The sequence below is a fragment of the Danio rerio genome, chromosome 4 (genome assembly GCF_049306965.1).
Source record: "Danio rerio strain Tuebingen ecotype United States chromosome 4, GRCz12tu, whole genome shotgun sequence".
Taxonomy (NCBI): domain Eukaryota; kingdom Metazoa; phylum Chordata; class Actinopteri; order Cypriniformes; family Danionidae; genus Danio; species Danio rerio.
The window spans coordinates 21682763-21710000 of NC_133179.1; the positions used below are offsets into that span (position 1 = coordinate 21682763).

The 27238-nt window shown below is 34.2% G+C and overlaps 1 protein-coding gene and 1 long non-coding RNA gene across 9 annotated transcripts in view; one reads left to right on the plus strand and one right to left on the minus strand.

Annotated features, from left to right (window-relative positions):
• Positions 1 to 27238, plus strand: part of syt1a (synaptotagmin Ia) — a 325194-nt gene that overhangs the window by 96049 nt on the left and 201907 nt on the right. The gene's annotated exons all lie outside the window — the stretch shown is intronic.
• LOC137491545 (uncharacterized) lies at positions 3992 to 7726 on the minus strand. The gene is made up of 6 exons (XR_012402088.1): positions 7630 to 7726; positions 7263 to 7318; positions 6634 to 6694; positions 5720 to 5834; positions 5344 to 5455; positions 3992 to 4314 (listed from the first exon to the last, which is right to left on the minus strand). It is a non-coding gene; the product is annotated as an uncharacterized lncRNA (long non-coding RNA).

A 27238-nucleotide genomic window follows, 5' to 3' on the forward strand; every position in this document is an offset into this window, starting at 1 on the left:
GGTTGCTTTTGAATGGGTTAAACAGAAGCTAAACAAATACCGACCCTTTGTTTTTTTTTTTGTTTTTTTGTTTTTTTACATCAAAACGAGGTCTGACCAGGAGCACTCCATTACCTGAGGTATCTTTGTGAAGCACTGCCAACCCCAGCTGAGAGGCAACAAGCACTTCCATTAAAACCACTATCTCATGAAAGCAGTGAGGGCTGGGGCTCCTGGGATGAAAAATGGAGATCTACTTCCTCTTTTCAAACACCTCTTGTTTTTGGGGTCTCAAAGGCAGGAAATGCTCATCCTCCCCTCCTCTTGCTTCGTTTGCTGTGTTCTCTGGAGAAATTCTGTCTGAACGGCCAAGGATGACGATAACAAATGCTATTGCTGAGGCAAAACAATATAATGTGTTCTGGGTATTTATCTCATTAGTCAACTCGCACAAGAGCACCTACAAGCCCAAATGGAATGGCCAAACGGCAGGCAACTCTGTTATACTGGGTTAGCATGCTAATGCTAATTCCTTCACGATGTTTGCGCTGGTGAGGACTGTAGTGTGAGCTGCGTAAGTGCCGCAGGGTAATGAGGAGATAATTATCTGCGGGCCCATGGGACCCCTGCAGTACAGACCCTGCTGAGGACCGTCTGCGTTATGAAAAGCATCCGTGTGCTAAGGTCAGCCTAGTGTAATGAGAGTATACATGCCCTTTAAGGTGTTCATGTTTCACTGAACACCTCAGCTAATATTCGCTAAAGTGAAAAAAATAAAATAAAACACAGCACTTAAAACAGTCTTACCTGACATTCACACATGCTGCAAACATAAGGAATGCAGTGACATTATTGCAAACACATTCATTGACCTTGAAAGTAGACCATTTAAAGCTGTCATTATCTAGCCACACGCTGTAGTAATGTTTAGTTTGAGTCATGTAAACTCATTGATGCTCATTGATTATAAGTCATTGTCCATTCTCAATATTTCTCAAATATAGTATCAAAGTTATGCTGTTTACATATAGCTTTAGCGTGTGTTATGGAATTTAATGGCAGGTTCTATTATTGGTGAAAACATAGACCATTAGGCTGCAGTGAAAGAGAGCCTCAGTCTGTGAGTGTTTTGGCCAGAACTGTCACTTGCATCCTTTATTATAGTGCATTTTGTATTATTGTTGACATAAGTGAGGTTTTGTCTGAATGTAATGACTTTTGAATGACTTATGATCTTGGTTTGAATTTACAGTCATTCAGTAAGTTTTTACTCTAAATGTCCAGCAAAAATGTGTTTTTTTTTTACCAGTTTATGAATTTTTTAATAACTAAAACGTAGCTTTTATAGCAGAAATTAAAGATGTTAGTGCAATTACGGTAAAGTATCAATTTGGTCTTAAGCCCTCCTTGTATAACGCTACCCTGTGAAGGCCTATGGGTTTTGTAGCCAAAACCTCATGATAAATATCTTGAAATTGATTTTCAGAAATAAAGCTTTCCTGAGAGGTTTTCTCTAGAGTAAAAAATGGTTTGTACTAATCCTGGTCTCTACTATAATAGGACTAATTTTATATTGTTTGACTACACAGTGTTTTGCAGGGTAAGAAACGTCTGCACATAATAAGAAATTAGTCTACAGTAACTGTGATGAACAAATTTCACATTTTGAACACTGCTACCGTATTATTGTATAATAAAAGAAAATGCTAAGTTTTTGAAACTATTAACTTTATCAAGGTTAGCAAGGCTTCAAATTGTTCCACCTCACATTTGCACCACATGATGTTCAAGATTTGATTACAGTCGAATGAGGGTTGGAGGGAAAATCATTATTTCTTTTCTTGCCATCCAAAAGGCAGCTTTTTTGAAGGCTACCCAAGTGGTCTCCAAAACCATAGCTGCTGTTGTGCTTCTGAATAGACGCTTGATTAAAATGTCAAAAGTAATAACCATGAATGAGAGACAACACTTGTATAAGTGGGTGATCATTAGACCACCTTTAAGGGCTTGATTGCCTTTATTATTGTAAGGAAATAGGAAATTAAGCTGTGCGCCCAGATACATGCAGAGTTCAGCGTTACTGTAGATACTTTAATCAGCCAGAAACTCAATCTGAGGTGTATTTTACTGAAAATGATCAGAGATATTTCCTTGTAATGAATTTGGCTCTGCATTTCAGAACCTTTGATTAGAAACCAGGGTCTGCAAAAGAAAATTGAGAGAAGCTTTGTCATATTTTCTGGTAGACTGCAGAGTAGATTATGCACAGTAAAGACGAAGGTCAGAGGTCTTTGCCTTCTAAAGTGGCTAGTCGTTATCTTCTGAAGAAAAGGGTGGACTGTGTTAGTACCTTAGCTTTCCTAGAGATACTATCAGATGATGGCCTTTTTACATACTTGGTTGTTATTTCTATCTTTTGCTATGATTTAATTTTCTGTGCTACAATTATTACAATGCTTGTCCACAAAAACTTTGTAATAGGTGCCATTCACATATCGCATGGAAAACTGGAGGTGTCTTGTCCTCCACCCATTTCAACATGCTTTTGAGCTTGCGCTGTAGTGGTGTCTATCGTTAAGCAATCATTAGCTGCTCTTTCCGTGGAACCACCACTGACAAACCCCTGCTGCAGCTCTAATACAAATTTTATTTACAGAGAACATTGAAAACTGTTTAGCTGCTTTGTATTTGTTTGAGGTACGTTTACCATTATTACTGACGTGTTTAATCCATAGAAAGTATGAAGCTGATTGGTTGGTACAAGTGACATGCGGTGCGCTTGTGGCATTCAGAAAGGTTAAAATGTTTTTAATTTGCTGTGCTTGACCATGCTACATCCTATTTATGGAAAAATACAGTGTGTCTCTATTCCAAATAACTATTGTAAACACAGAAAAGGCACACTTATGTAAATAGCCCCTTAACATGCAACATTGTTGGTATGTTCTGTTTTGCCTATTTTTTAAATCCATCGCTTTCTACACGTGTTCAGTTTTTGTAAGATACAAATGCTGTTATTTTCATGTGATATTTTTGCACCATGCAGTATTCTTTTTCATAGTTTTCCAGTACTATATTTCAGCAAAAATACAGGATAATAGCCCCTCTAAGATTTTACTCTTCAAAGATGTTGTTATCCTCTACCAGTATTTTGAAGGAAATTGAATATAATCACAACCTAATTTCACCTGCAAACAAATTATCTCCCTGAAATGAAATTGCAATGGCTATGATTACTTTGTTTGCTGTAGGCCTATGGTGAGAGTGTCTTCTGTGGTGCTTTCACCTTCAGCTGCTGACTCTGTGTGCAGTGTGTGGGGATAAATGGATGTAGATGTTTGTCTTGGCCCTTTGCTGAGTCTTGTTTGACTGATGTGTTCTGTACTTGACCTCATTCTTCATCTTATGTCTTGTGTGATCTGTCACTCTATCACCAAAACTGCTCTGTGTCCTTCAGACTCATCTTCAGTTGAAGTATTTTTGCACTTGTAATAGAAATGTTTTTATTTCATAATATCACTATTATGCAGTTAGTCTCTTCAATCATTTCACATCTAGATGAACTTATCTATAAAGAAAAATTTAATTGGTTTATTTTAAATGGTCTGTTCAGACTTTCGTTGACATTCTTTCGTTTTTAATTATAATGCAGCTTGTGATATTAGTTCTTGCAAATCTTGGAAACGTACACTGTAAACGATTTCTTGTTAAATTAACAGTAAGTTACTGGCAACAATTATCCAGTAGCTGCTGTATTTCATAAAACAGTAACATTACTGTAATACTAATTACATTAGTATTACATTTACTGTAAAATGTAATACATCATTTTACTGTTGTTGATTTTTACTGTAACACCAATTACAGTAGTGATACACATACTGCAAAACTGAAAACAGTATTTTATTGTACATTTTTACCATGAAGAACTACGGTATTTTAACGTTACTTTCATTATTACTGTATAGTATTTTACAGTTATTAAATGTTATTTTATTTTATTTAATAGTGCTACTTTATAATGGGTAAAAATGTTCAAAAATTGCACAAGTGTTATTTTAACTGTTCAAGAAATACAAGAAAAATAAAGAAACTGAAACTTTAACTTCACAATAAAGGTTTATTGTGTAAACCATGCTAAAACAGTAGCAATTATTCAATATAACAAAGCAACAGAACACTAATAAACAATTGATCATTAAAACCAGTCAACAATTAATGTATCAAAAATTATTACAATTTTAAAAACAGGTGAAAATACTGCTACAAGACATGATGAAGGCCAAATGATGTGGAAAGGGACAGTGAAAAAGGGCAGCAGCACTTCTGATGATCCTGCAAAAATGACAAGCAAAATTAATCACTGGAGTAAAAACTAATCATCCCTCAAACCATTTAATTCATTCAGAAACGAAACACTGCACTGTTGTTTTTATATATATATATATAAATATATATAACAGTTATAATATATATAACAGTTTTTTTAATTGTTTTTGTTGGTGAAATACAGTTTGTTGTTAATTCACAATTACACTAACGTTAATGGGGAAAAGATCAGCGGGCATTGTTCTTGAAGATCGCTAGTCAGGTGTCCACACAGGTGTGTAAAAAATAAAGTCTCATCTTAACTTAATGTCCGACTCTGTATAGCTCGAATATCTGATTCCATGATCACACTACTAGTGCTTCCACGGATTTAAGAGGGGTGAACACAGTTCATTCTCACTATAAGAGGCTACATATTTAAAATTTAATAAATAAAAATAATCTAATTTAACGTGACTAATGTTAATTAAATACTTTTAGGCTTTTAACACGTATAAATCCACTTCTAACTTACAGATAAGACTGCGTTAGAGAACATGAAAGCCGTGGGTGATTTTTTAAAATAATGCTAATGATAAGTTACTGATATTTGGTTTGCATAAAACAAAGTAATCACTAAGCATTCATTTTTGGCAAAATCTGCAGAGAGGCTCAGCGACACGAGGAAATGTGTTAAAGTTGAGTAGAGAACTAAAGAGCAGTCTAGCCTACTTCATGAAATGTTTGTGGTAATATTCTGCTGTCAATTCATTTTACTATTTTAATATTCAGCAGTGATGGCATGTCAGTGAGACAAATAAACATTTTATCGAGTCATTTCATACAATTTATTGATTTATTTTTTATACAAACCCTCTAGTGACATTTCCTCAAACTAAATCATCACAACGTTACTGTGCACAGCATCAGTAAAACGTTGAGAATAATTTAAATACTTAATTTTTTAAAACAGTCACTGCTGATTACAAACTAACATTAAAGCTAAGCTTACAGAAATCCTGTATGCATGACAATATAAATATATGTATTACTCACTGATGTCGAAGCACTTCCAGGTCATCAGAGATGTAGACAGGACAGAATATGTGCTATCAAATGAGCTCTTGTGCAGCCTTTGTTGCACATCCAGGCAGTATGTTCACCCACACTGTAAGAAACAAAAACAGAAACAATTTATTAAAATGTGAGGAATTGTAAACATGTTTGGTCTACAGAGAGAAGAAAATGTTTACTTTAAGCATTGATCCTAATGAATCTATTTCTCAACTACATTTTACCTTATCACGGAAACAGCATTTTTGAGCTTTTAGACCAGGGGTGCTCAACCTTGTTTGCTTCAAATTAGAATTAAAACAATAAATCTCTATGTCAATTAAAATACTTCAGATCTAAATAAAGCAGGTGCTTTTACCTAAAGGTTCCTTCCCTCCAGTAAGTTTGGCTGCAAATCCCTCCACATCTGTGCTTTATTCGGTTCTTGTCTTAAGAGTAACTGGTGTCGCATTCCAGGTTCATCACAATCTGAGCTAGAAAGACAATATGGCAAAAGACAAGACATATATAAATAAGTCTCAGAATAAAATATTTAAAAGGATAGTTTACTTTTTTGCCACCATTACTCCACGTGTTTTAAATCCATTTAAATTTCTGTTAAACACTAAAGCAGATATTTTGAAGAGTGTTAGTAACCAGTAACTATTGACATCCATATTTGAACCAAATTTCTTTAAAAAATACGAGTTTGTGTTCAACGGAACAAATTAAATGTATAACTATTTTGAAACAAGTGGAGGATGCCAAAGATGCTATTATTTTCATTTTGGGGTGAACTGTCCCTTCAATTCAAGTGTCAAGCAATAGTCATAAAAACTGATGTGTCGCTTGAGGAAAACTAAATCAAGTACCTTCTTTGAACAAGCAGAATCATTATGCCATTGTATTCAGTGATTCTCTTTTACATTTTCCCACTATAAATCGATAGCTTCACCATGCAATCTATGTTAACACAAAAATGAATAGCATAAAATAACATATTGAACTAAACTTACAGTTTCCAGGCTGTTTGAAAAAAAAAAAAAACACATACGCCCAGTAAAATTGCTAATAAACACAAAGACAACAGTTATAGAAAAAAACGTTTGTCTAATATTTACTCAGCACTGTGTAGGCAAATAGCATAGCTGTGGCTGTTTTAACACCAGATTTTTTTATCTTAGGAACTGCTGGAAGAAGAAAAAGAGGTTGTACATGAAACTCCTCACAATAAATCTGTGAACAACTTGACATTTAAAAATCTAATCAAAATGAGGAAGACATCAACATTACCTTGAATAATCAAGTGAAGAGTGATTAGTTGCATCAGTTTTTTCAACATCAATTACTGTAGCTGAAAAACAGATAAATATAATAAGAGTAAAATAAGACTTAACATTAATCTAAATCTATGGTACAACCATACCAATCTGTATGGGGTTAAAATACATTTGTACACAAATCATTCCCTGACCCCATCAATTTCACTTAGAATAGGATGGATATATATATATATATATATATATATATATATATATATATATATATATATATATATATATATATATATATATATATATATATATATATATATATAGTGATAATGACTTTGGCTTATATCTGTGTACTCAGAACGTACACTCACCTCAGGTACACCTGAACACCAAAAATTAAATGTACAATTAATGACACACTATACATCAAGCTCATTAACATTATTGAGAAATATACAATTAATATGTATTTTGTTAATATTAACGTTAGCTTAAAATAATTCAACTGCATTTAATTTTCAGCTCCATTTAATAAAACAGTCAAGACTCATTTCATTATGAGTTTAGTTTAAATAACTAACTTACAGTTGAACAATTTTACCATAATGATAGCTTAGTCATAATGACTATGTGAAGACCAGAGCTTACCTTAACGGTAAACGTTTAACTTTTCATGGTGACTTCGCCTTCATCTCAGTGTTGTGCTGAAATAGAGAATTCATTAATGCAGTTACAATAAGTTAAAGTTATGTTTTTATTTTCAGGTAACTTAACGTATGGTCAAAAACTCACTCAAGATAAACTCACTGTATCTAATACCTCGCAAACACTACAATGACCGCCTGGCGTCTGTTATTTCTTGTTTAAAATACCGTTTGTTAACGGATAGCGTGACATAACATAAGAACCTACAACTAATGTCACTTGGTTAATTATTTTAAATTACACACACAATATACAGAAATACTTATAAAACAATCCTTTAACGGACAGAATTTGACTTTAAAACACTTACCGAGGATGAATTCGCTGGATGAAAGACGACAGGTGAATTTCAAATTAGGAGAGCCGTTGCCTGCATGTCGAGTCGTGTCCGTTCGGTTCTATGAATCGGCTCCTTAGTGAACAGTAAAGAATCGAATCCGCCTAAAACCGATTCCTTTTTGTATATGATTCATTACTATTTCGTTATACTGCTTGGCCACACGCATTTATACACTAATTATACACTAATTGCATATTGCTGAATGTGCTTGTGAACACGTGTGATCAAATAATTCCCAAGCAAACGGTTCAATTCGGTTCAATACGATTCAGAGTTGCTCGAGTGCTGAACCGAACCAGTGCAAACGTGATATTGATTACAATATAGTAACATTGTTTTTTATTCACTTTACCAGCGAAATTATTACATATATCTGACATTGACAATAAGAATAAAGTTCGTTTGAAGTGTTTTGAGAATTATATATAAATATTTTTTTTTCTCCCAGAATTCATTTCACATCAACAAGCAAATGGTAATGGCGGATGAGAAAGCCCAGCTAATATTATAAATATTGCGTTTAATATGTCACGAAATGAAATTTCAACAGTGTTTCATGCGATAATGTAGTTCTTACAAACTCAAATCTGTGGTTTATTTATAGATATCATGTGTAAATTTTAAGCGTGCTTTGCCGATAGCGGAGATTCTGACCTCCAGGGTGTCCATCATCACTCATGTATCCGGCGAAACGAGGTTATAATCGGCTAGACATGTGAGACTTGCCCCGGTCTTAGATGGCTCTATAATGAATGTGTTATGAAATTTAGTTTTAACCGTTTTTCATGCGGGAATGTAGTTGTTTTAAACTCAAGTCTGTGGTTTATTTATAGAGATGGTGCGTATTTGAAAATATTGTTTTGAAAATGCGGAGATGTGACCTCCATGGTGATGAATCCGTCTAGAGCAGGCTGGTCATTATGAAATTTAAGCTGACTTTGGTTTCATGAATCAATTACTTTTGTTCCAGTTTACGTTTTGGTTAAGCACAAAGTTACGTTGATTAAAAATGATTTAATATTTTCATGTTAACCTTATAAAATTAAGTTGCAGTACACCCAATATGGAAAACCAGGGGACAGTTTTATGCACTGAACAGTCTGAAGAAACTGGTTATTTTATTTTTCTTCACAAAATACTTTGTCAAAAAATAAAATAAACATAATAATAATAATATAAAGTGTGTGTAGAGTTTTTCATGGTCATTTGTAGTACTGTATTTAGATTCACAGTAACTGATTTTTTCCCAAAATTCATTGTAAAATCTGCAGTAGCATACTGTTAATCATGTTCACAGTATGGAAATGTTGAGAATACATTATTATGCTGTGAAAACAGCAATATATACAGTAACACACTGTGCACAGCTTATACAGTAAACAACTGTTGAGAAATGCAGTATAATACCGTGAAAACAACAGAAATCGTTTACAGTGTAAGTTAACACATGCAAACAACAGAACAGAAAACACTTCAGTTTAAAAGTTCAAGGCCCCTATTTAATGCTTGTTTGTGTTTTTATGTATATTAAAAAGGTTTTAAAATATGTTTGCAAATATATAACTGTTGGCAAAGATCCAGCCAAATCAAATCAAATACGTTCATATCACTTTATGCAGTAGTTTGGTGCAGATGCACAATTTTCAAGTTCAAATTCAAAATGTTTAAATGTGATATATTTCAACTTCTGTTTCTACTTTAAATTTACTGTTTGTGTTTTTACTTGCCGACTTTTCACCTCAACACACTGAATAATGGTATTAAACCAGCTAAATTTTACAAGAGTAAGAAGGAAAGCCCCAAAAGACACCGATCTATTGCATTATCAACATTGATCAGTTGTATTTGTAAGGTGTTTACCAACCGTTGGATGCTGAACCTTTGAAACTTAAAATTTTCTTGAAGTATATCAGGGCATTTAGACACACTGGGTTCAGTAAGTTGTTGATTATGTTGCACCTTAAGATACAATATTTTATAATGAAGTAGATATAACTTTATGAACAAATATAAAACGCTATTTAAATCTAAAAGTAGATCAAATGTTCATAATCAAATTCATAGAAAAAAAAAAATGAAATTGATCAACTGTTGGTTTTAACTACTTGTGAACTACTTGTGAACACCTTTCTGGTAGCAAAAATACAACTTTACTTTAGATATTTTATGCAGTGCCATAAAACACTTGCACTTGCACAAAAATGAAAGTGAGGTGCACACCTTTGCAGGTGGTCTGGTAGCCTAACTACACATTTGTAGGCAGTATTGCCAAAAATATGTTGGTATTTTTTAACATTTTAGGGTAACGTTTTTCAAAGCTTAATTTTAATATCTCAATAGGGGCTTTGAGTGTAAATATGATGTGACTATGTGGCGTCTTGTTTGAGAATGATCAGAATGCCCGCTATGGTAATTCTAGTAGTTTCTAAATTCTGGTTGTCCACCGGTAATTTTGGTTTAAAAAAACATCCCAAGGTACATGTCAAGAAATTATAGTAAGTGCAGAGCTGTGCCTTTTGGAATAATCTGGAATGTAAAATGTTTTTATTTTTAAAACATGTTTAATCACTTCCTAATTCCCAAACTTTCATTTATGCTATTTCATTTTGGATAACAAAATATGGAATGAATAAAGTCCAGATGGAAAAAAAAAGATTGCTGATAAACACATCTCCACCCAGTCCCTCTTGCTGCCTGCTGGCTCTAATTTAATCCCCCAGACCTCTGGTGCCAGCTGTAGTCCTGAGTCTAGCCAGACCACTGTCACCCAAACCAGATTAACAGCTCTAATCTACAGAGCTCTCAGATGCTGCTGTCGCCGTGCTCCTCAGTAAAACCCACGTACACATTAAACATCCAGCTAATCATTCCGTCCAGGCCAAAGATAGACTTATAAATTAATAAGATTGAGCGCCTAATCCAGTGATGGATGTTTTGATCTGGCTGGTGTAAATCAAATCACATTTGATGGAAAATCTTACACAAGTGCATGATGTAGAAAATTATTTTGTGGAATCTGAACCATGTAGCTGAGTTGAAAGTTGAAATCGAGTTGAAATTGATGAAATGATTATGGAAAAAGTCAGAGACCCTCTTTTTGATAATTAATTCTGATCATCAGGGGTCAAACAGGTAAACTGGTTACCCCACACGACTTAACTGCGATATCTAAAAGTGAACAGCATTGTTTTACTTTTTGTATAAAATAAATCAGACATTTTAACAATTTAAATAAAAAAGTAAATCAAATGAATGTCACCAGTCCTTGTCTCTGATTGTCATTCCATTTATTCATTTATTTATTAGGAAAGTTATTTTTGTGCTTATTATGTATGTAAAATGAGTTGCAGTTTCACTTTTAATGTTGACAATCTGAGAGCTTTCTTCTGGCATGTTGTTGGGCTCATTGGAGTCATTTTAATGAAGAGAGAGAGAGAGTGTGTGTGTGAGGTTTAAGTCAGCAGGAGACACGCACAAAAAGAGAAACAGATGGACAAACATTTTGAAGAGCACAAACAATGAATCTGACAAGAAATTTCAAGGGATCTCATTAAAGGGATATTTCACCCAAATATGACAATTCTGTCAACATTTACTTACCCATGTTTCATTTTAGTCTCATTTGGCTATTTTTTATATTTTATGCAAAACACAAAATGTGAGTCTTTTAAGAAAACCATTCTTTGAAATATAATGAGAGTGAATCGCAACTGTATTGGCAAGTTCTGGAACTAGGGAAAACACACACACAGACACATTCTTGAATATGTTATTTTTTCAAAATCAAAATACAAATACAAATGAACAAAACAGCCTCTACTTAAAACAACCCAAAGTAACAACTTTCGAGCAAAGTTTCTAATCTCAAGTCTGTATAAACACTAGTCTTTAGGGCTGAACAATATATCGTTTGAGCATCGATATCGCAATGTGCTTTTCTGCAATAGTCACATTGCAGGATTAGATTAAAATGTAAAGATATTATTAAATGTCTATTCTTGAATACTAATAGACTACCCATAAAACCATAACACATTGTTTATTAAGTTATTTTTGCTTGTCATTTATTATAATGTGTGCAGATGCACTGCATGAAATAATAATTAATCATCCCAGTTGATCTAAACAAATGAAGTCTTTCCAAATATAGCTATTTTAATCTCACATTCATATCACATTTTTAATTGGAGCAAAAAAAGTATCACAATGTCAGATTTGTTCGATGTTATGCATCTCTACTAGTCAAAATCATAACTTTAATTGTCTGTTCCTGAACTAATGCTTACTTGCAACCCCTGAACTTGAAGAATGAAAGGAAAGTAGTTAAAATTAATTTAATGGATTCTTTCATTCATTCATTTTCTTTACGCTTTTTCTCCTATTTATCAAGGGTCACCTCAGCGAAATGAATCGCCAACTTATAAAGCATATGTGTAACGCAGGAGATGCCCTTCCAGCTGCAACCCAGTACTGGGAAACACCCATATATGCTTTCATTCACACACCAATTTAGTTTATCCAAATCACCTACATGGCATATCTTTGGAGTGTGAGGTAAACCTTAATGAGTACCTTGACAAAAACCATGCAAACACGGGAGAACATGCAAACTCCACACAGCCGGGACTCAAACCAGCGACCTTCTCTAATATATATATATATATATATATATATATATATATATATATATATATATATATATTAGGGATGTAACGGTATCAGAATTTCACGGTACGGTAATACCTCGGTATGGATGTCACGGTACGGTATTTATTGAATCATTTACAGGAAAAAACAAAACTTATGAAAATACTCCAAAAAAGTGCCAAAAGTGTCAATGACATACAAATTAGTCATCTATCTGTAAGCTTTGAAACAGGAACTTCTATTTTAATAACAAAAAAATATTAAACCATGTAAAAAAATTAAGTTTCAATTTAGTAGTGTTGAAAACTCATCACATTCAACATTTAATCACTCACTCACTTAGATAGAGATGGGTTTAAAGGAAAATTATCATATAATTATAATCTGGTAAAAGCTGGTATCTCTGGGTATTTACAATGTCCCCTGCAACAGAAAAAACCCCTCTCATTTGGGACTGATGTTTCTGGGACAGAGAGATATGACTTGGCCCAGGTTGACAGCAGTGGGTAACGTTGTGCATTGTCTTTCCCCCACTTGAGAGGACAAACCATGAGTGAGAGAGGTCTCATGTCTGCATCAATCTGAACAGTGTGCTGTGTTTCTGCAGTCCCCATGACTGATTATTAGTCCTATTCCCCAACTTGCAGGCACTTGCACACACAGGGCTCAACCTGTGCAGTGCACATGCCCTTTTTAGTCTTGGATAGAAAGTTCCCTTCCAGAATGATCAAAAGTGCCCCCGCGACGCGAAATACCCTCCGTCCCCGCTTTACAGTACGCGCGTGACAACACAGCTGATAAGAACTCGCGCGACAACACAGCTGATAAGTACTCGCGCGACAACACCACTATTCAGTACGCGCGCGGCGACAACACCCAGCTCTTTTTGATCCCCGCTTCTAGCAGCACACTCCATTTCCGCATTACTGGATCTGTAGCGACAACAGACCGCAAGGAATTATGGGCAAGCCTGGGCTGATGGGAATTGTAGTTTCCGGTACCTCCCGTTCGCTTCATTCGCCTGAGCAAATTTTCTCAGAAGACCTATAGTTTTACCGAGTCATGCGACTACGGTAATATCGAAAAAAATTAATATTGCGGTATGACGGTATATATATGTATATATATATATATATGTATATATATATATATATATATATATATATATATATATATATATATATATATATATATATATATATATATATATATATACATATATATATATACATATATATATATATATATATATATATATATATAAATATATATATATATATATATATATATATATATATATATATATATATATATATATATATATATATACATATATATATATACATATATTATATATATATATACATATATTATATATATACATATATATACATATATATATATATACATATATATATATATATACATATATATATATATACATATATATATATATATACATATATATATATATATATATATATATATATATATATATATATATATATATATATATATACATATATATATATATATTAGAGCTGCACAATTAATCGTTAAAAGATTGCGATCTCGATTCGACCCCCTAGAGGATCTTAATCCAGCATTTCTACCATTCTGTCAATCATATTTTCAAGTTCAAGAGAGAAGATAACGCGGCTGCACGAGTGTTTTCATTGTTTCACACACGTTGCTCAGAGACCTTGACACCTCCAAATGATGTTGAATAAGTCACATCCTGTATTTATAAGGTATAAGTCACCTAAAAATGTCATTTTTGTCTTCATATAATGATGTTTTTGCGGCCGGTAAATCACGTGACGTGAGCTGCTGACCGTGAGCTGTTATCAGAGAGGGCGCACGCTACTTTAGTGAACAGAACCTGCATATATGGCGAGTAACACAGGGTAATACAGTTGTAAATAATATTCAGTTTGTGCCACAGAGTGATTGTTTGGGAGCCGCACGCGAAGTATGAACAAGCACTTAGCAGTCAAAATGAAACCGAAAGTGTGCACTTTATTTAAATGATCGTATCGCATTTTAGAGTTATGACTGCTACAAGCATTTGATAGTTTTTTTTTCTTTCATAGTGAACCCACAGTTGTGCATCAAAATAAATGTTTACAATGTCAGTATAACCACTCTAGCATATATATTGTTGAATATAATCTGATAATGGCAAATTTCTAATTTTAAAAGTGAATAAATTTGTCTAATATGACAGATTGCAAGCATATATCGCAAACATAACAATTCAACATCATAATTATAAGTAGAATATAATTATTTATAAAACCAGTACCTACACATAATATTATTATCGATGTTGTGCCATATGTTTGTTTTTACCATACCTTTATTTTACATCTACAGAATCGTGAGAAAATCGTGATCTTTATTTTAAGCAAAAAAATTTGATTCTCATTTTAGTCAGAATCGTGCAGCTCTAATATATATATATATATATATATATATATATATATATGTGTCAAATTTAGATAAAAGGACTTGAAAATAACCCAATCTGGCTGAATTACCCGAACACCACCAGCAAACTGATATTGAGAATCACGTCTGTTCTTTACTTGATGCCTATTCATAACATTCTCAAGGTCCAATTTTGACTACAAAGCTTATAGCACTCCTCTAGACTACTTGTTCTGTACCTTTGCTCTAATATCTCTCTGTATTCATGAGCACACACAGGGTAAACCACATGCTAAATAGCAGGGGTGGATGCGTATTACAGAAATTTCATGCGCTTCAGCGGGGGGCAGCCTTTCGCATTGAAAGCGATGTGCTTCTCCATTTCAAGCACATTGTGTAGTTCTTTCACAATGGCTTCTACTAAGCGTACTTCTCATCCCCTTTGCGTCTATCAGGCCATCTCTAATATGTCTCACCCTCTTGCTTTGGAGAGAGGTAGTCTGCGCTATATCAACTGTAAAAATGCATTTCTTTTCATGCGGAAATGCCAGGAACTGTGTGGACTACCAAATAGTAGAGAATTCAATTGCAGTGCTCAAGTGTTTCTTATTTTAAAATAGCAATCACACCTAGCTGTAAAGTAATCTGGTTCTTGTTTTATCACAAGGTACAGTGTGGTGTTCAGCTAGCCACTTGAAGCAAAAACCGCCACATGATGGGATGAGTGTATGCATATTTTCATCATATCTTATCCATTTCAAGTTCTGTGGAGAACTGGACTGTAAGAGAGCGAATGCTGTTTAGCTACAACAACTCGACAAAACCCACAAAAAAAATCATTAAATTGCATATAGCTATTTGATAAGGACATTGGATTTCTAGTTCAAGTAACTCAGATTGTATGCTCTGTATAAAAAACAAATGATGCTGCTAAAAAAAATGTCGCTACATCCTATTGCTCACATACTACACAGAATTAGATACCAGCTTTAACGAGAGTTGCCTAGCAACCACTGAAGCATCTCTTTTTACACAAAGTTAGCTTCCCTGGGCTTTTCAAAAACGAGTCGTGCCCAGTATATTTTTTCCCTTCTCTGTTACCTTTTCATGTGCCATCTGTCACCATTCAGAAATAATCATCTCTCGCCATTAAAAAGGAATCTTTTACTCTGTAAACATGAGCGCAGTGCATTTATAATCAGCATTTGTGCATGTTAACTGTAATCACACATTGCACTCAACTCAAGGAATCCATCCAGTTAGCTTTTCATTCATTTTAGATGTGAAATCACATGATCATGTTTTTAGATCTAGTTTGTATATTTTGTCATTTTTTCTTTGAACAGGTGGTTCATGCACCAAAAAATGCACTTAATTTACTCGCACTTAGGCCATTCAAGAAAGGTTTTTTTTTTCTTCAGTAGAACGTAAAATATGATATTAGGTTGAAACCGTAGTCCTTGACACTTTGAAAAAAAAAAATAATAATAATAATTTGGATGCAAAACTAAAGTAATAACTGTAGTTGCTGATGATACATTTATAAATGAACCCTCAAAATTCAGGTTGAGTTAGTGTATGGGCACTTTTTTACACTTATATATACAATAGAGCACAGATAAAAGTGTGATAAATGATGTTTTATGGATTTCAGGGCAGTCAACTTAGCATTAAGGTACAGGGTTTTAAAAAAAATCAAATGTAAAATAGCACTGCAAAAGCCTGTACTGTATAAATAATTCAGTAAAATTAAAATTACCAATGGTAAACTTTCTTGTGCTTGAATACTTTGAAATTCTGTCAGGCCTTAAAGGGCCATGAAACCTCATTCTTTCAGTTTAAGTCCATCTCAGAATCTCAGAGATGGACATAAAGTGGTGGAAGCAGAGGGTGTAGTGGGCATGGCTGGCAGAGCAGGGGAAAAGATGGGAGCACGAAATGAGACACAAACCATAAGGAGACCCATGATTTTATAGTTTACAAAGTTGAAAAGCAAAGAAATAAACAGTAAGTAATTGAATGCTCTGCTATAATTGTTATTTGTAATTTCATATACACCCAACCACAATTTGTTATATCATCTAAAAGATAATCATGTTTATATAAACACTATAAATGAGGAGGACTTCTCCTAAATCCCTGAGTCTTAATGCACACGCAGTGGATAGCAGTGCAGCAGGTATGTTGCCCTGTCTATTCCAACCATTAATCATGCATGGTAATCTGGAGATTTTAAACCTAGGCGAACACAGCAGCATGGATATAGGTGATGTGTCTGAATGGTAACAAACTCAACTGATAAAAGATAAAGTCCTCTATTCTCTAATTTCTCTCCCATCCTAAAAAAAAGCTTGCTGCAAGCTCACCAAACACCATAGATCATGGAAACAAACACATACAACCTGTGCCGTACCCAATCATTGGGTCTCACAGCTTGGCAGGTCTGCCTTGCCTTCGGAAAGCTGTCATGAATAATTAAAAAGCAGGGTCTTCTCATAGAGAAGACCCTCAATGAGAAACCGACGCGTCATCACTCCAGTAGCAGTTGTGCACTCAAAAATTATTTTAAACGCAGAAGATGAAATTAACTGACAAAAGCTCAAAATGATCCAGTTCTCCCCACAATTAAAGCTGACAGGTGCTAATGTTGTCTTGATTGATGCTCTACACACACAAATCTGTTAAAATCTTTAAAAAAGTACTCCTTTAAAACCTCTAAAAACATGTGCAAATGATGAATTGTTACTCCATTATGGTTAAACTCTGCAATAATTACACAATTCTTATATATTCTGAACTTTAAAGTGGCTCCTAATCAACTATGATCATAATTCAACATTGCTTGCCCTGCGATATCACTACTGCTTTTGTGCACATTGCAATATCAGTGCTGAAACAATTTATTGTGCAGTCCTAATAGTGAGGCAAGGCAAGTTTATTTTATTTTTAAATAAAAGGACCAATTTATCATACAACTTATAAACTAATTTTAAAAATCTGATAATCAGTTGTGTTAATTCATGTTTTAGATTCGCTCTCTGAAGCCTTAAACATGTCACAATTTTTATGAAGGACATTTGTAAAACATCATCTTGTTTAGTTTACTGTACATTCTAAAATGTTTGGGAAATATCATAAATACCTCAAAATATCCTTCTCATGATAACTTTATACATTAACAATACAGGATAGAATGAGCAACTAAAGCTGTAATACCTGAGTGTATTTGGTCAAATATAAAGGCAGCTATAATTATACAATATCCAATTTTATCTCTTCATTTTGCCACTCTTATGATAATGTCCATCTAAATGATGATTTCCACAGAGAGACACATGGACAGAATGAGCCCAATTGGTCCCAGCTGAGAACAGTGCGTGAGGGGCTCTACTCATTGCCGTGCACCTGAAGAAGCCAAATAATGCATTTTGATTGCGTGATTATAGTGCCGGCTGATTCTAAGTGCTGTCATTCTATCTTAATGGCTTTGCCGAGAGGACTGCGTTCAAATTCATATCTATAAAGGGCATTGAGCTCATCACAGGGACGGCAGCTGTAGTGTTAATGGTACTCCAAAAGAGAGGCTATGATGGAGATATCAGGGAGCCATTGATTAGCACCAGAAGAACTGGAGCCAGTGTTGGCAACCACTTTGTTGATGTGGCTCAGGCAAAGCTCTTACAAGAGCTTGAAGTAGATTAGCGAGTTTGGGATTAGAAGTACCGGTTTAAACAGATTAGCAGAAGTAAAATGGATGCAGAAGAGTTCAACTAGAAGCAGTGTGGTGCATTTGAGCAAGCAGGTGAAAATAGGTTACGAGGTGATAAATAATGTGCAAATGCAACACCAGAAGGAAAAGCTGAATTGCGTTCCACCCCTTTAATTAAAGGATGGGTAATATGTGGGCTTTTCCACTCACCATTATACTGCATTTCTGAACATTCAACAGTTTTATGAGTTACTCCCTAAAGGCTTTTATAATACCCGTCTACCCGTCCTAGCTAGGTAGCTAACATATTTGCGCACAGATGTTTTCCCTCCTTAATTATAGTGATCTATATTTATTTTCAGCCATTGGATGACAGCAGTCTGGGCTATAAAGTAATGCATGGTTTGTAATTGCAAGTGGGCACAGTGATTTTTCTGTGCTGTGGACTGTACGCTATCTTCTATGATTGCTACCTGCAGGAAGAACAGCTGTGCTTCTGCTGCTTCACTGCTAGTTTGTCACCCAGGCTTCAAATGAGCTGATCAATCAGATCAAACCCTACAAGCCCTATTCCCCAGGTATAAAAAGCAGTAAGATCCATAGAGACGCTGTGGATGATGGTGCAGGGTCTGCGAAATCTTTTTTTAAAATACTACGTAGCCAACATATTTTCTGTTTTTCATGACATAGCATATTTTAATAAATGCATTATTATTTATAAGTTATATTATTGTTATTATTTTTTTCACATACAATCTTGTTTACTGAGAGATCAGATAAAATCTGTATTAAACAGTGGCTTTTAAGTGAGTTTAAGTAATTTTTTTATAATTAGTAATTTGACAGTTTTTTTTTAATTAACTCCTTTAATTTAGATAAATTTCTCTTAATTCGAAATTGAAATGTATGAAGATTCAACCCTTTTGTGAATCTTTAAGACATTTAGGTGGATGCCTGGGATTTAATATTCCTTTCTCACCCAGAGTTCCCACATAATACAAATGATGAGTTGGTATACCTACAGCAGCAGCACGTATAATACTGAGGTTTTGGAAAGATATTCAATGCCATACACTTAAATTATAGACGGAATTCATGATTAAGAATGTGTCATGTGAAAAAATTCCAGTCAAAATAAATAGGAATTGATCATAAGGAATTGTTAAATATTAATACTGAAAATAAGTTCATTTTAAAAAACGAATAAAAAGGTATACATTTAAACATTTCTCAAACATACATAAAGCCTGTTCTGTGCAGTGGTGGTGAAATTTAATTGAAGGGTCTTTTTTGGGTAAAAGTTATTTTAAAAATCCTATGTATGGGGTATGTCCAGCAGATGTAATTTATCAGGTACACTGTAAAAAAAAAATCTGTAATTTTTTTTTATCCGCTATTCTATTTTGATTTTATTTCACCCCATCTGCCGGAAGTAAATCAGACAATTATCTATGTTTTTACAGTGTAGTACATTTTCCCATTAAAGAATGTATAAAAATTCATATTTAAAGGTCCCGTGAAATGGTTTAAAATATACATTTTTATTCAGTGTTTGAGTAATCTCACCTGAAACATGAAGAGAGGATGGGATGTAGAGTAGCTGGTTGAGACCAGTTGCAAATGAGAAGCGTCTTGAAGTGGGTGGGGCATGTCAGACACTTGAGAGCTTTTGATTTGTCAAGTTTTGATGACAAACTGAAGTATGAAGTGATGTGAATAAAACAAACAAACAGTGGTCCATTTAGACAGAAGTGACAAACTGGATGTTTATATCGGTTTTATATCTCCTAAACGCCAATTTTGTCATTGTTTTGGAGCACACCAACATACAGATGTCCTTAATGTAACAGACTGAAACTAACATCTATAATTTATTTGAATTTTATGGGACCTTTAAATTCTATATTATAAGTGCACTAACATATATAAAACGTATAGATGAACCTAGTAGATATTAGAGAGTTTGAGCTGTTTGTTTTACTCAAAGGTGAAGGGTGTAATTTCTGTCATTATTTATGAAGTGTTGTATTGTGTATAAATTACACCCTTCACCTTTAATTAATATTGTCATTTCTGCGATTCCTACTGAGGACAATTCACCAATTATTCTAAGAAAAAGGTTTTCATTATCTTTAATTTACCTGGAGCAGCTTTGTCCACATCTGATAAGAACTGTCTTTTTTTCTCTGAACAAAAGCTTTACTGCCTAGCCTGGGAAAATAATGATGAGAGTTCTTTTTTATCATATCACAATAATACAGAAGTGTGATGGTCACTTTGTATTGTATTATGCAATAGATATTCAATTCATACAGCATGAATTATATTTTAACGTCATATTAAAATATATATATATATATATATATATATATATATATATATATATATATATATATATATATATATAATCAAACTACCATTAAATCTCGAATTGTACTGTGTATGGACATTGTTTTCCACAGAGGAAATGAATGTACAGATTCGTATTGACGTGAAGGTGATTCAATTCTGGCAAAAATGTGAGTGAGCTATCTCTTTGAGACTAGCTAATGTAGTTTAAAAATAAGTTTGGAGATTTTAGGTCATACACATAGCACTGTGTTGATCTGCCAAAATTCAAGTTGCTTAAAAACTGCCTAGAAGGTTCCCGCTGGTAAATGGCAGACGCTCTTTTTTTTTCAGTGTGATTTGCATGTATTCACTGGTTTTGGAATCTGCAGGTAGGCGTCTGAGCCAGGCGGTTTTTGCTGTGAAATGTCACACAATTGATATGTATGACAAAGCGAGCGTTCCAGACGGCGTGCCTTGCCATCAGAGCAGACCGCTGGCTTGCTCTTCTCCTTCATCTGTAGCTGCGTGATTATCGCTGCATTTTGATAACGTGCGAGAGCGATACTGAGTGACAGCTCTGGCTCCTCATCCACGACTGGATCAAAAGTGACAGCAAGCTTCTGTGGGACGGTCCCTTTCTCCTTCATGTATCTGAGGACACAATGCCCGAGGGGAAAAAAAGAGGAAGGGCGACACGGAAAAAAGGGTCTACATTTAATTATGCCACCAGCTTCAGTAGACTGTAAACTGGAATTGATGTGCTGAATTTAATCTTCGCCAACAAGTCCGTGCCTTGCTGTGGTATTTAATAAACGTGACTTTTCATGTTAGCGCCTTTCAAGTTTTTCCTAGCCTGGTTAATGAAAAAAGGACAATTTAAAGTGATCAATTAATTGCGGTGTTTATAAACTTACCAACAATTTGAAAGGGAACAAAATCATGTTCATTTTTGCTCTCCGATTGTTCCTTTTGAATTATTTGTAGACAGTATTTTAAAATTGATATTAACCATCTGAGTTATATGTCATATATAGCACCTTTAAACTATATATTGGTTTTAAAATATATTTCACAGTGTATTTTATAATATTTTGTAAGATGTTACTATTATTCATTATTTATGACACAGTAGTTTATGATTAACAAAACTTTTGTTGGAATATTTAATCAATTTCATGCATGTTCAATTAAAAAGGCCAGGAGAGGGTTTTCTTCAATGTCAAAAATATTAGTCATTTATTTGATACAGATGAATAATTCAATGAACAAAATTCTGGTATTCTAAATGCAATGCAAGAATTGCATTCACGAGGTGCACAACAATTTACATTTCCTGACCCCAGCTTATATACAAATCTGATTTAAAAGGTGGAGTTTAGCGGCATTCATTGTCAGTCATTCTCCAGTCCACCGTCGGCCACACCCATACATACTTCCTCTTTTTCTACGAAGTCTCTGCACAACATTAAAAGCGTAAGACTTTTCAACTGCAAATATACTGTGTTCAGTTTCAACACATCTCCGCTTACAGGCAGTTTAGCTGTAGAGCTCAAGTTAATTCTAGACATTCAGGCCTTTGCATTTCTATAAGTTTCATCTGCTTCTGCAAAAATGCTTCATTAGTATGCAAGGCATATCACGCTCGAGAGAAAAAGTTTGGTTAAAATTTCATCTTAAGCAACACAAATACAATTGCTTAATGAAAGAAAAAGAGACAAAAATAATTTAAAAAATATTCCTTATTTCTATCACTTCCTGATTGTTTATTGTAGTCAGTTTCTGTTTCATTTCCTCTTCGCTGTATACGTTTAAGCATCGACATTTACTTCAGTAAGGCTTCATTTTAACTTAAACTTTCTTTGGTTGAAAAATATTGGAAGCTGTCGTATCATTTGCAGTTCCAATCTGCCCTGGTGAACAGGCTGTTCACTTGCATGTTTATTCAGATGTTCCCTCAGATGCAAAGTACAGTTTGTTACCTCACAGCTCCGATTGCACATCTTTCAATGTGAAATATCTCTCACTTGATTCATAATGTCAGATTTTTCCTGTTGTTCATTTCAGTCAGTTGATCAGCACTCCATATGCATTCATCCATTTGTCAGACGTCTTAATAGAATCAAACTTGGCTTCGTCAGGGACACAGATATTCCCCTTTCCAACACATTCCACCTTTAAACTAGGTTTTGAATAGTCCCAAGCTCAAGTCATCATAATTGGATGTTAAGTTTCAGGCTGGCGGTGTGTACAAACTGCAACCGTGAGCTGAAATTCAAAAGAAGAGGCCTGAGATTTCCATATTAATAAAAGTCACACTGGCTGTTTTCTAGGTTATCATCCGAGGGCCGGATATTATGCCAGTGTTCCTGCTGCCAAGCGTTCCAGCAATCTATTGTCCAGCCCATTACTCCTATTTACCACTTTTATTGAATAGATTGTGATCGCATCTTATTTAGAAATGCATTTGGGGTTTGCTCATTTACCTTCTGTTTGTGTTGCATAACATGCACAGCAAAGTAGCTTTTAATGGAAATGAGGCTGGCTATCTATCTCCGCAACACAGGTTGCTTGAGAGATGGGAGATTACGGCCTCCATTTTGTTTTAGGTAGACTTTTCTAAGCAATATAATATTCAAGATGTGGGCTCTAAGTACCTGCATAATTACCTCATTCAACTAATATATTTCAATGGATGATTCATTGGCCGTTCCAGTTTAGAGCAGAGCTTTCTTTGTAAGATACATGTTAATATAGGCAATTTAATCCAAGAAGCTGCAAGCTTTGAGCATCTCAATGCCCTCTCAACTGCAGGGCCCCTTGTTGTGCTTTCTTTATCCAAATGAAGTCAGACCAGTCAGGTCTCCCACTGCGGCTCTGTCTCCTCCCAGCCTGTGCCACTTTGAAGTCTGGAGTAATTAGCCGCTGCCTGTGAAGTAGCTTCGCTAACTGTGATGTGCAGACTCCATTTTCACTGATAATGATCTAGGAAATGTTCCAGCACATTTGTTATCAAATGCATTGAAACTCATGACCTGAGTCTGTGCAAAGAGGCATCCCAACAGGCACCAGAAGGTCACTGAATTGAATCCCACTTGGCATTTGTAAACTGGCGTTTATTCAGAAATTGCATGGGTTATTAACATTTTTTATTAATTAATATTTGTATTTATTAAAAATAGACTACATTAAATAGACTAAATTGACAGTCAAGATTTTAAGTTGGACTTTCTATGCAAATAAAAAAATTAACTCTTTAATATTACTGATTTGTTTTAGTTCCGTTAAGGCAAGTCATTACCTTTTGAAAAGTTTCTCAGGCATGCAACTGCAGCTACAATCTCTTTGAATGGGGAAACATCAAACTCTACAAGACTGTTTACCAAACTTATGATGATTCAGTTTCATATTTGAAATATGCCAATGACATTTACCAAGATGCCACCCTTCTTTACGGTTGCTTCTGGAGGGACTTTTGTAAGAACTTGTATGTTACCTAATATTATCTATGAATAATTATGTGTCCAATCCCATTGGTCTTCTTAGGTGATTTACAGCTTACTGTTGATATTAGATCTTTTCCCAAAATGACAGTGATATCTTTGTTTACAAGTTTGCGGGCGTTCAAGTGGTTGCCGTCATGTGATTTGCAATTGAATGCCAGAGGAAAAACCATACGTGTGAAACATCATTAGTATTCTATAGTCCTTGTTTCATCCTAAATTGGGGTTAAATATGAATATTCTGCTTGATTATTTATTAATTTATTTATTTAGATATATTTTTATACAATTTTAACCTTTAATGTCCCCAAAACTCAGCATGTTTTAGAGTGTAAAAAGCAGAACTTACAGAATTACACAGCAGAACAGTTTTTAACATTAATAATAAACTAAAATGTTTCTAAATAAGCATATTAGAATTGTTTCTAAACTATCATGTGACACTAAAGACTCCTAAAAAATTCAGCTTTGTCATCACAGGAGTAAATTAGACTTGATAATAATTTACTACTTGCTTATTCTTTTACATATATTAATAGAGCATTATATTTTTCAAATATTTTGTTGCATAATTATTTACATATTTAAAATTACATATTCTCTTATTTACATAACAAAAACACTTTACTTGGTTTTCAAATCTGAACAGCTGGCATTTATGTTTAAGGTTTAGTTCACCCAAAAATGTAATTTAAATTTAATTAATCACCCTCATGTTGTCCAACCTTCTAAGAGCTTTGTTCATCTTCAGAACATATATATATATATATATATATATATATATATATATTTTTTTTTTTTTTTTTTTTTTTTTTTTTGTGATCCAGCTTTTACATTAGATGCAAAAAGCAATGGGTTATGAAACCCATTAATTTTATTGCATGATGCCGGTTTGTTCAGCAAGAGCATTGGAGTGCACATGCCATGTTAAAAATTGCTCAACATACCACCTTGTGGTTATTCTTATCATGAACCCATATAATAATCTATGCATGAACTGCAAATGCTCTCCGAAAAAGCAAAGTTTACTCAAATAACAAGCTGACAGAAGCATGGACACGAGTGGGCTGTCATTTGCTAGTAAAATGAGACTTTTCTACTTGTTTACTGTTAAAAAAAAGTGGTTATTTTATTGGCTTGTGTTTTTTTCTTGAAAACAGTATAAAGTTGGCATGATCAGTATTTTTACAGTCATCAGCCCTTTTCATACATAAAGATCTTTGCAGAAAATTACCGACAATTTTTCGGAAAGTGATCATGTGTGAACAGGCCCTTTTTGAAAATACCGGTAACATTACCGGTAATTTGCGGCAATGCTGCTCTGCTTAAACACAGAAAGAAAATAGCCAGAAAGAGCGCGTTTATGTCTAAAATGCGCTAATGTAAGACGTCTACTCCATCAGAACATTTAGACGCATTTACATCTGTACTGTTTATGAAAATAAAAACCTTTGAATATTTTTTCAGACACATTAAGCTGCTAGATATTAGTCAGATAAAGTTTCTATGTTCCTTCTTATTGCCACCTGTGGAAAAAATTATCGATAAAATGCTTATGATAAACTGCTGTTTGTTTACCTTCAAGCTCTGCTTTAGTTGCTTGACGTGTATGCACGTGAAGCAGCCGGTGAGCTCTAGCACACACACACACATTATGTATTATCAGCCATCAACAAAATCCCGACCCCTTCTGTCTTTACAAATACAAGCGCAGCCGTTTAGAGTTCATTTCTGGTTAATGATGTCAGAATTTACTGACACAGTTGGTGTCAGTACTTGCGGTACTGTGTGACAGCGCTTTTTTGAATTTACAGATAAAGTTGTTCTGGTAATTTTCCGGATATTTATTGGGATCACTGTGTGAAAGGCCTACAGTGTCAATGTGATGCACCAATACTATATACAGCGTACCGGTTCTGTGGCTTCAAACTTTATATAACTCTGTCATTGCATAAAGCACCTTTTCCTCTAAGTATGATATTTATGTGGAGATTTCTAATTCATATTAATTAATATAATTAATATAATCCCTTAAATATGTCTCTTATATCCAATAAGTGTGGACATGTCATGGTCAGAAGCAGCTTTACAGAAAATAATAGATAAAGCAGATCAAAAATTGGTTGGAATAATGACTAACATTGCATTTTGGAAAGATTGCAAATGATGAAAGATGCACACCTGTAAATCTATTACTTCTTTACTAAAAGGAAATACTACTGTTTATTGCATTAAGTAGAATACAAGATGTCATATTATTGAATATACAATTTATAAAATAAACATAATTTAATTTTTTTTTTTTTATTTAATATATAACCCAAATATTTCCTGCCAGGTTGTAGTGACCTGCAATATTGTCAAAAACACAAAACTTTCAGTTTTTTTAAAAAGGGACAAATACATGCAGGGCCATTGAAACATTTTGCTTAAGAGAGAAGGATTTGCACTCAAGATATCTTTAATCCGCTATTAATTTAACCTAACAAATGTAATGCTTAAAACATACCTTCATGTCCTTCTCGTGATCTGTTCTCTTGCTCTTTCAGTCTCGTCTCCATGATTTCCGGGGTATTTTGTCTAATTTGCAGGCATCATGGAGCTGCTATGAATAAGAGGAGACTCACGGAGCTGCCAGGAGAGGTTATACGGTTAGATGAGACACCAGAAAGGGCCGCTCGCTCCGCTTGCATCACAGCATCTCAAAAAACTGTTTTAGCAGATAAAAGTGTTTTAACAGATATAATATGACCAAAACATACATAGTGTTTTACTTCATTGTATACATTTGAAGTCAAAATTATTTTCACAGTATGTCTGATAATATTTTTTCTTCTCGAGAAAGTATTAATGTCTTATTTTGGCTGGAATAAAAGCAGTTTTTAATTTTGTCAAAACCATTTTAAGGTCAAAATTATTAGCCCCTTTAAGCTATATATTTTTTCGATTGTCCACAGAACAA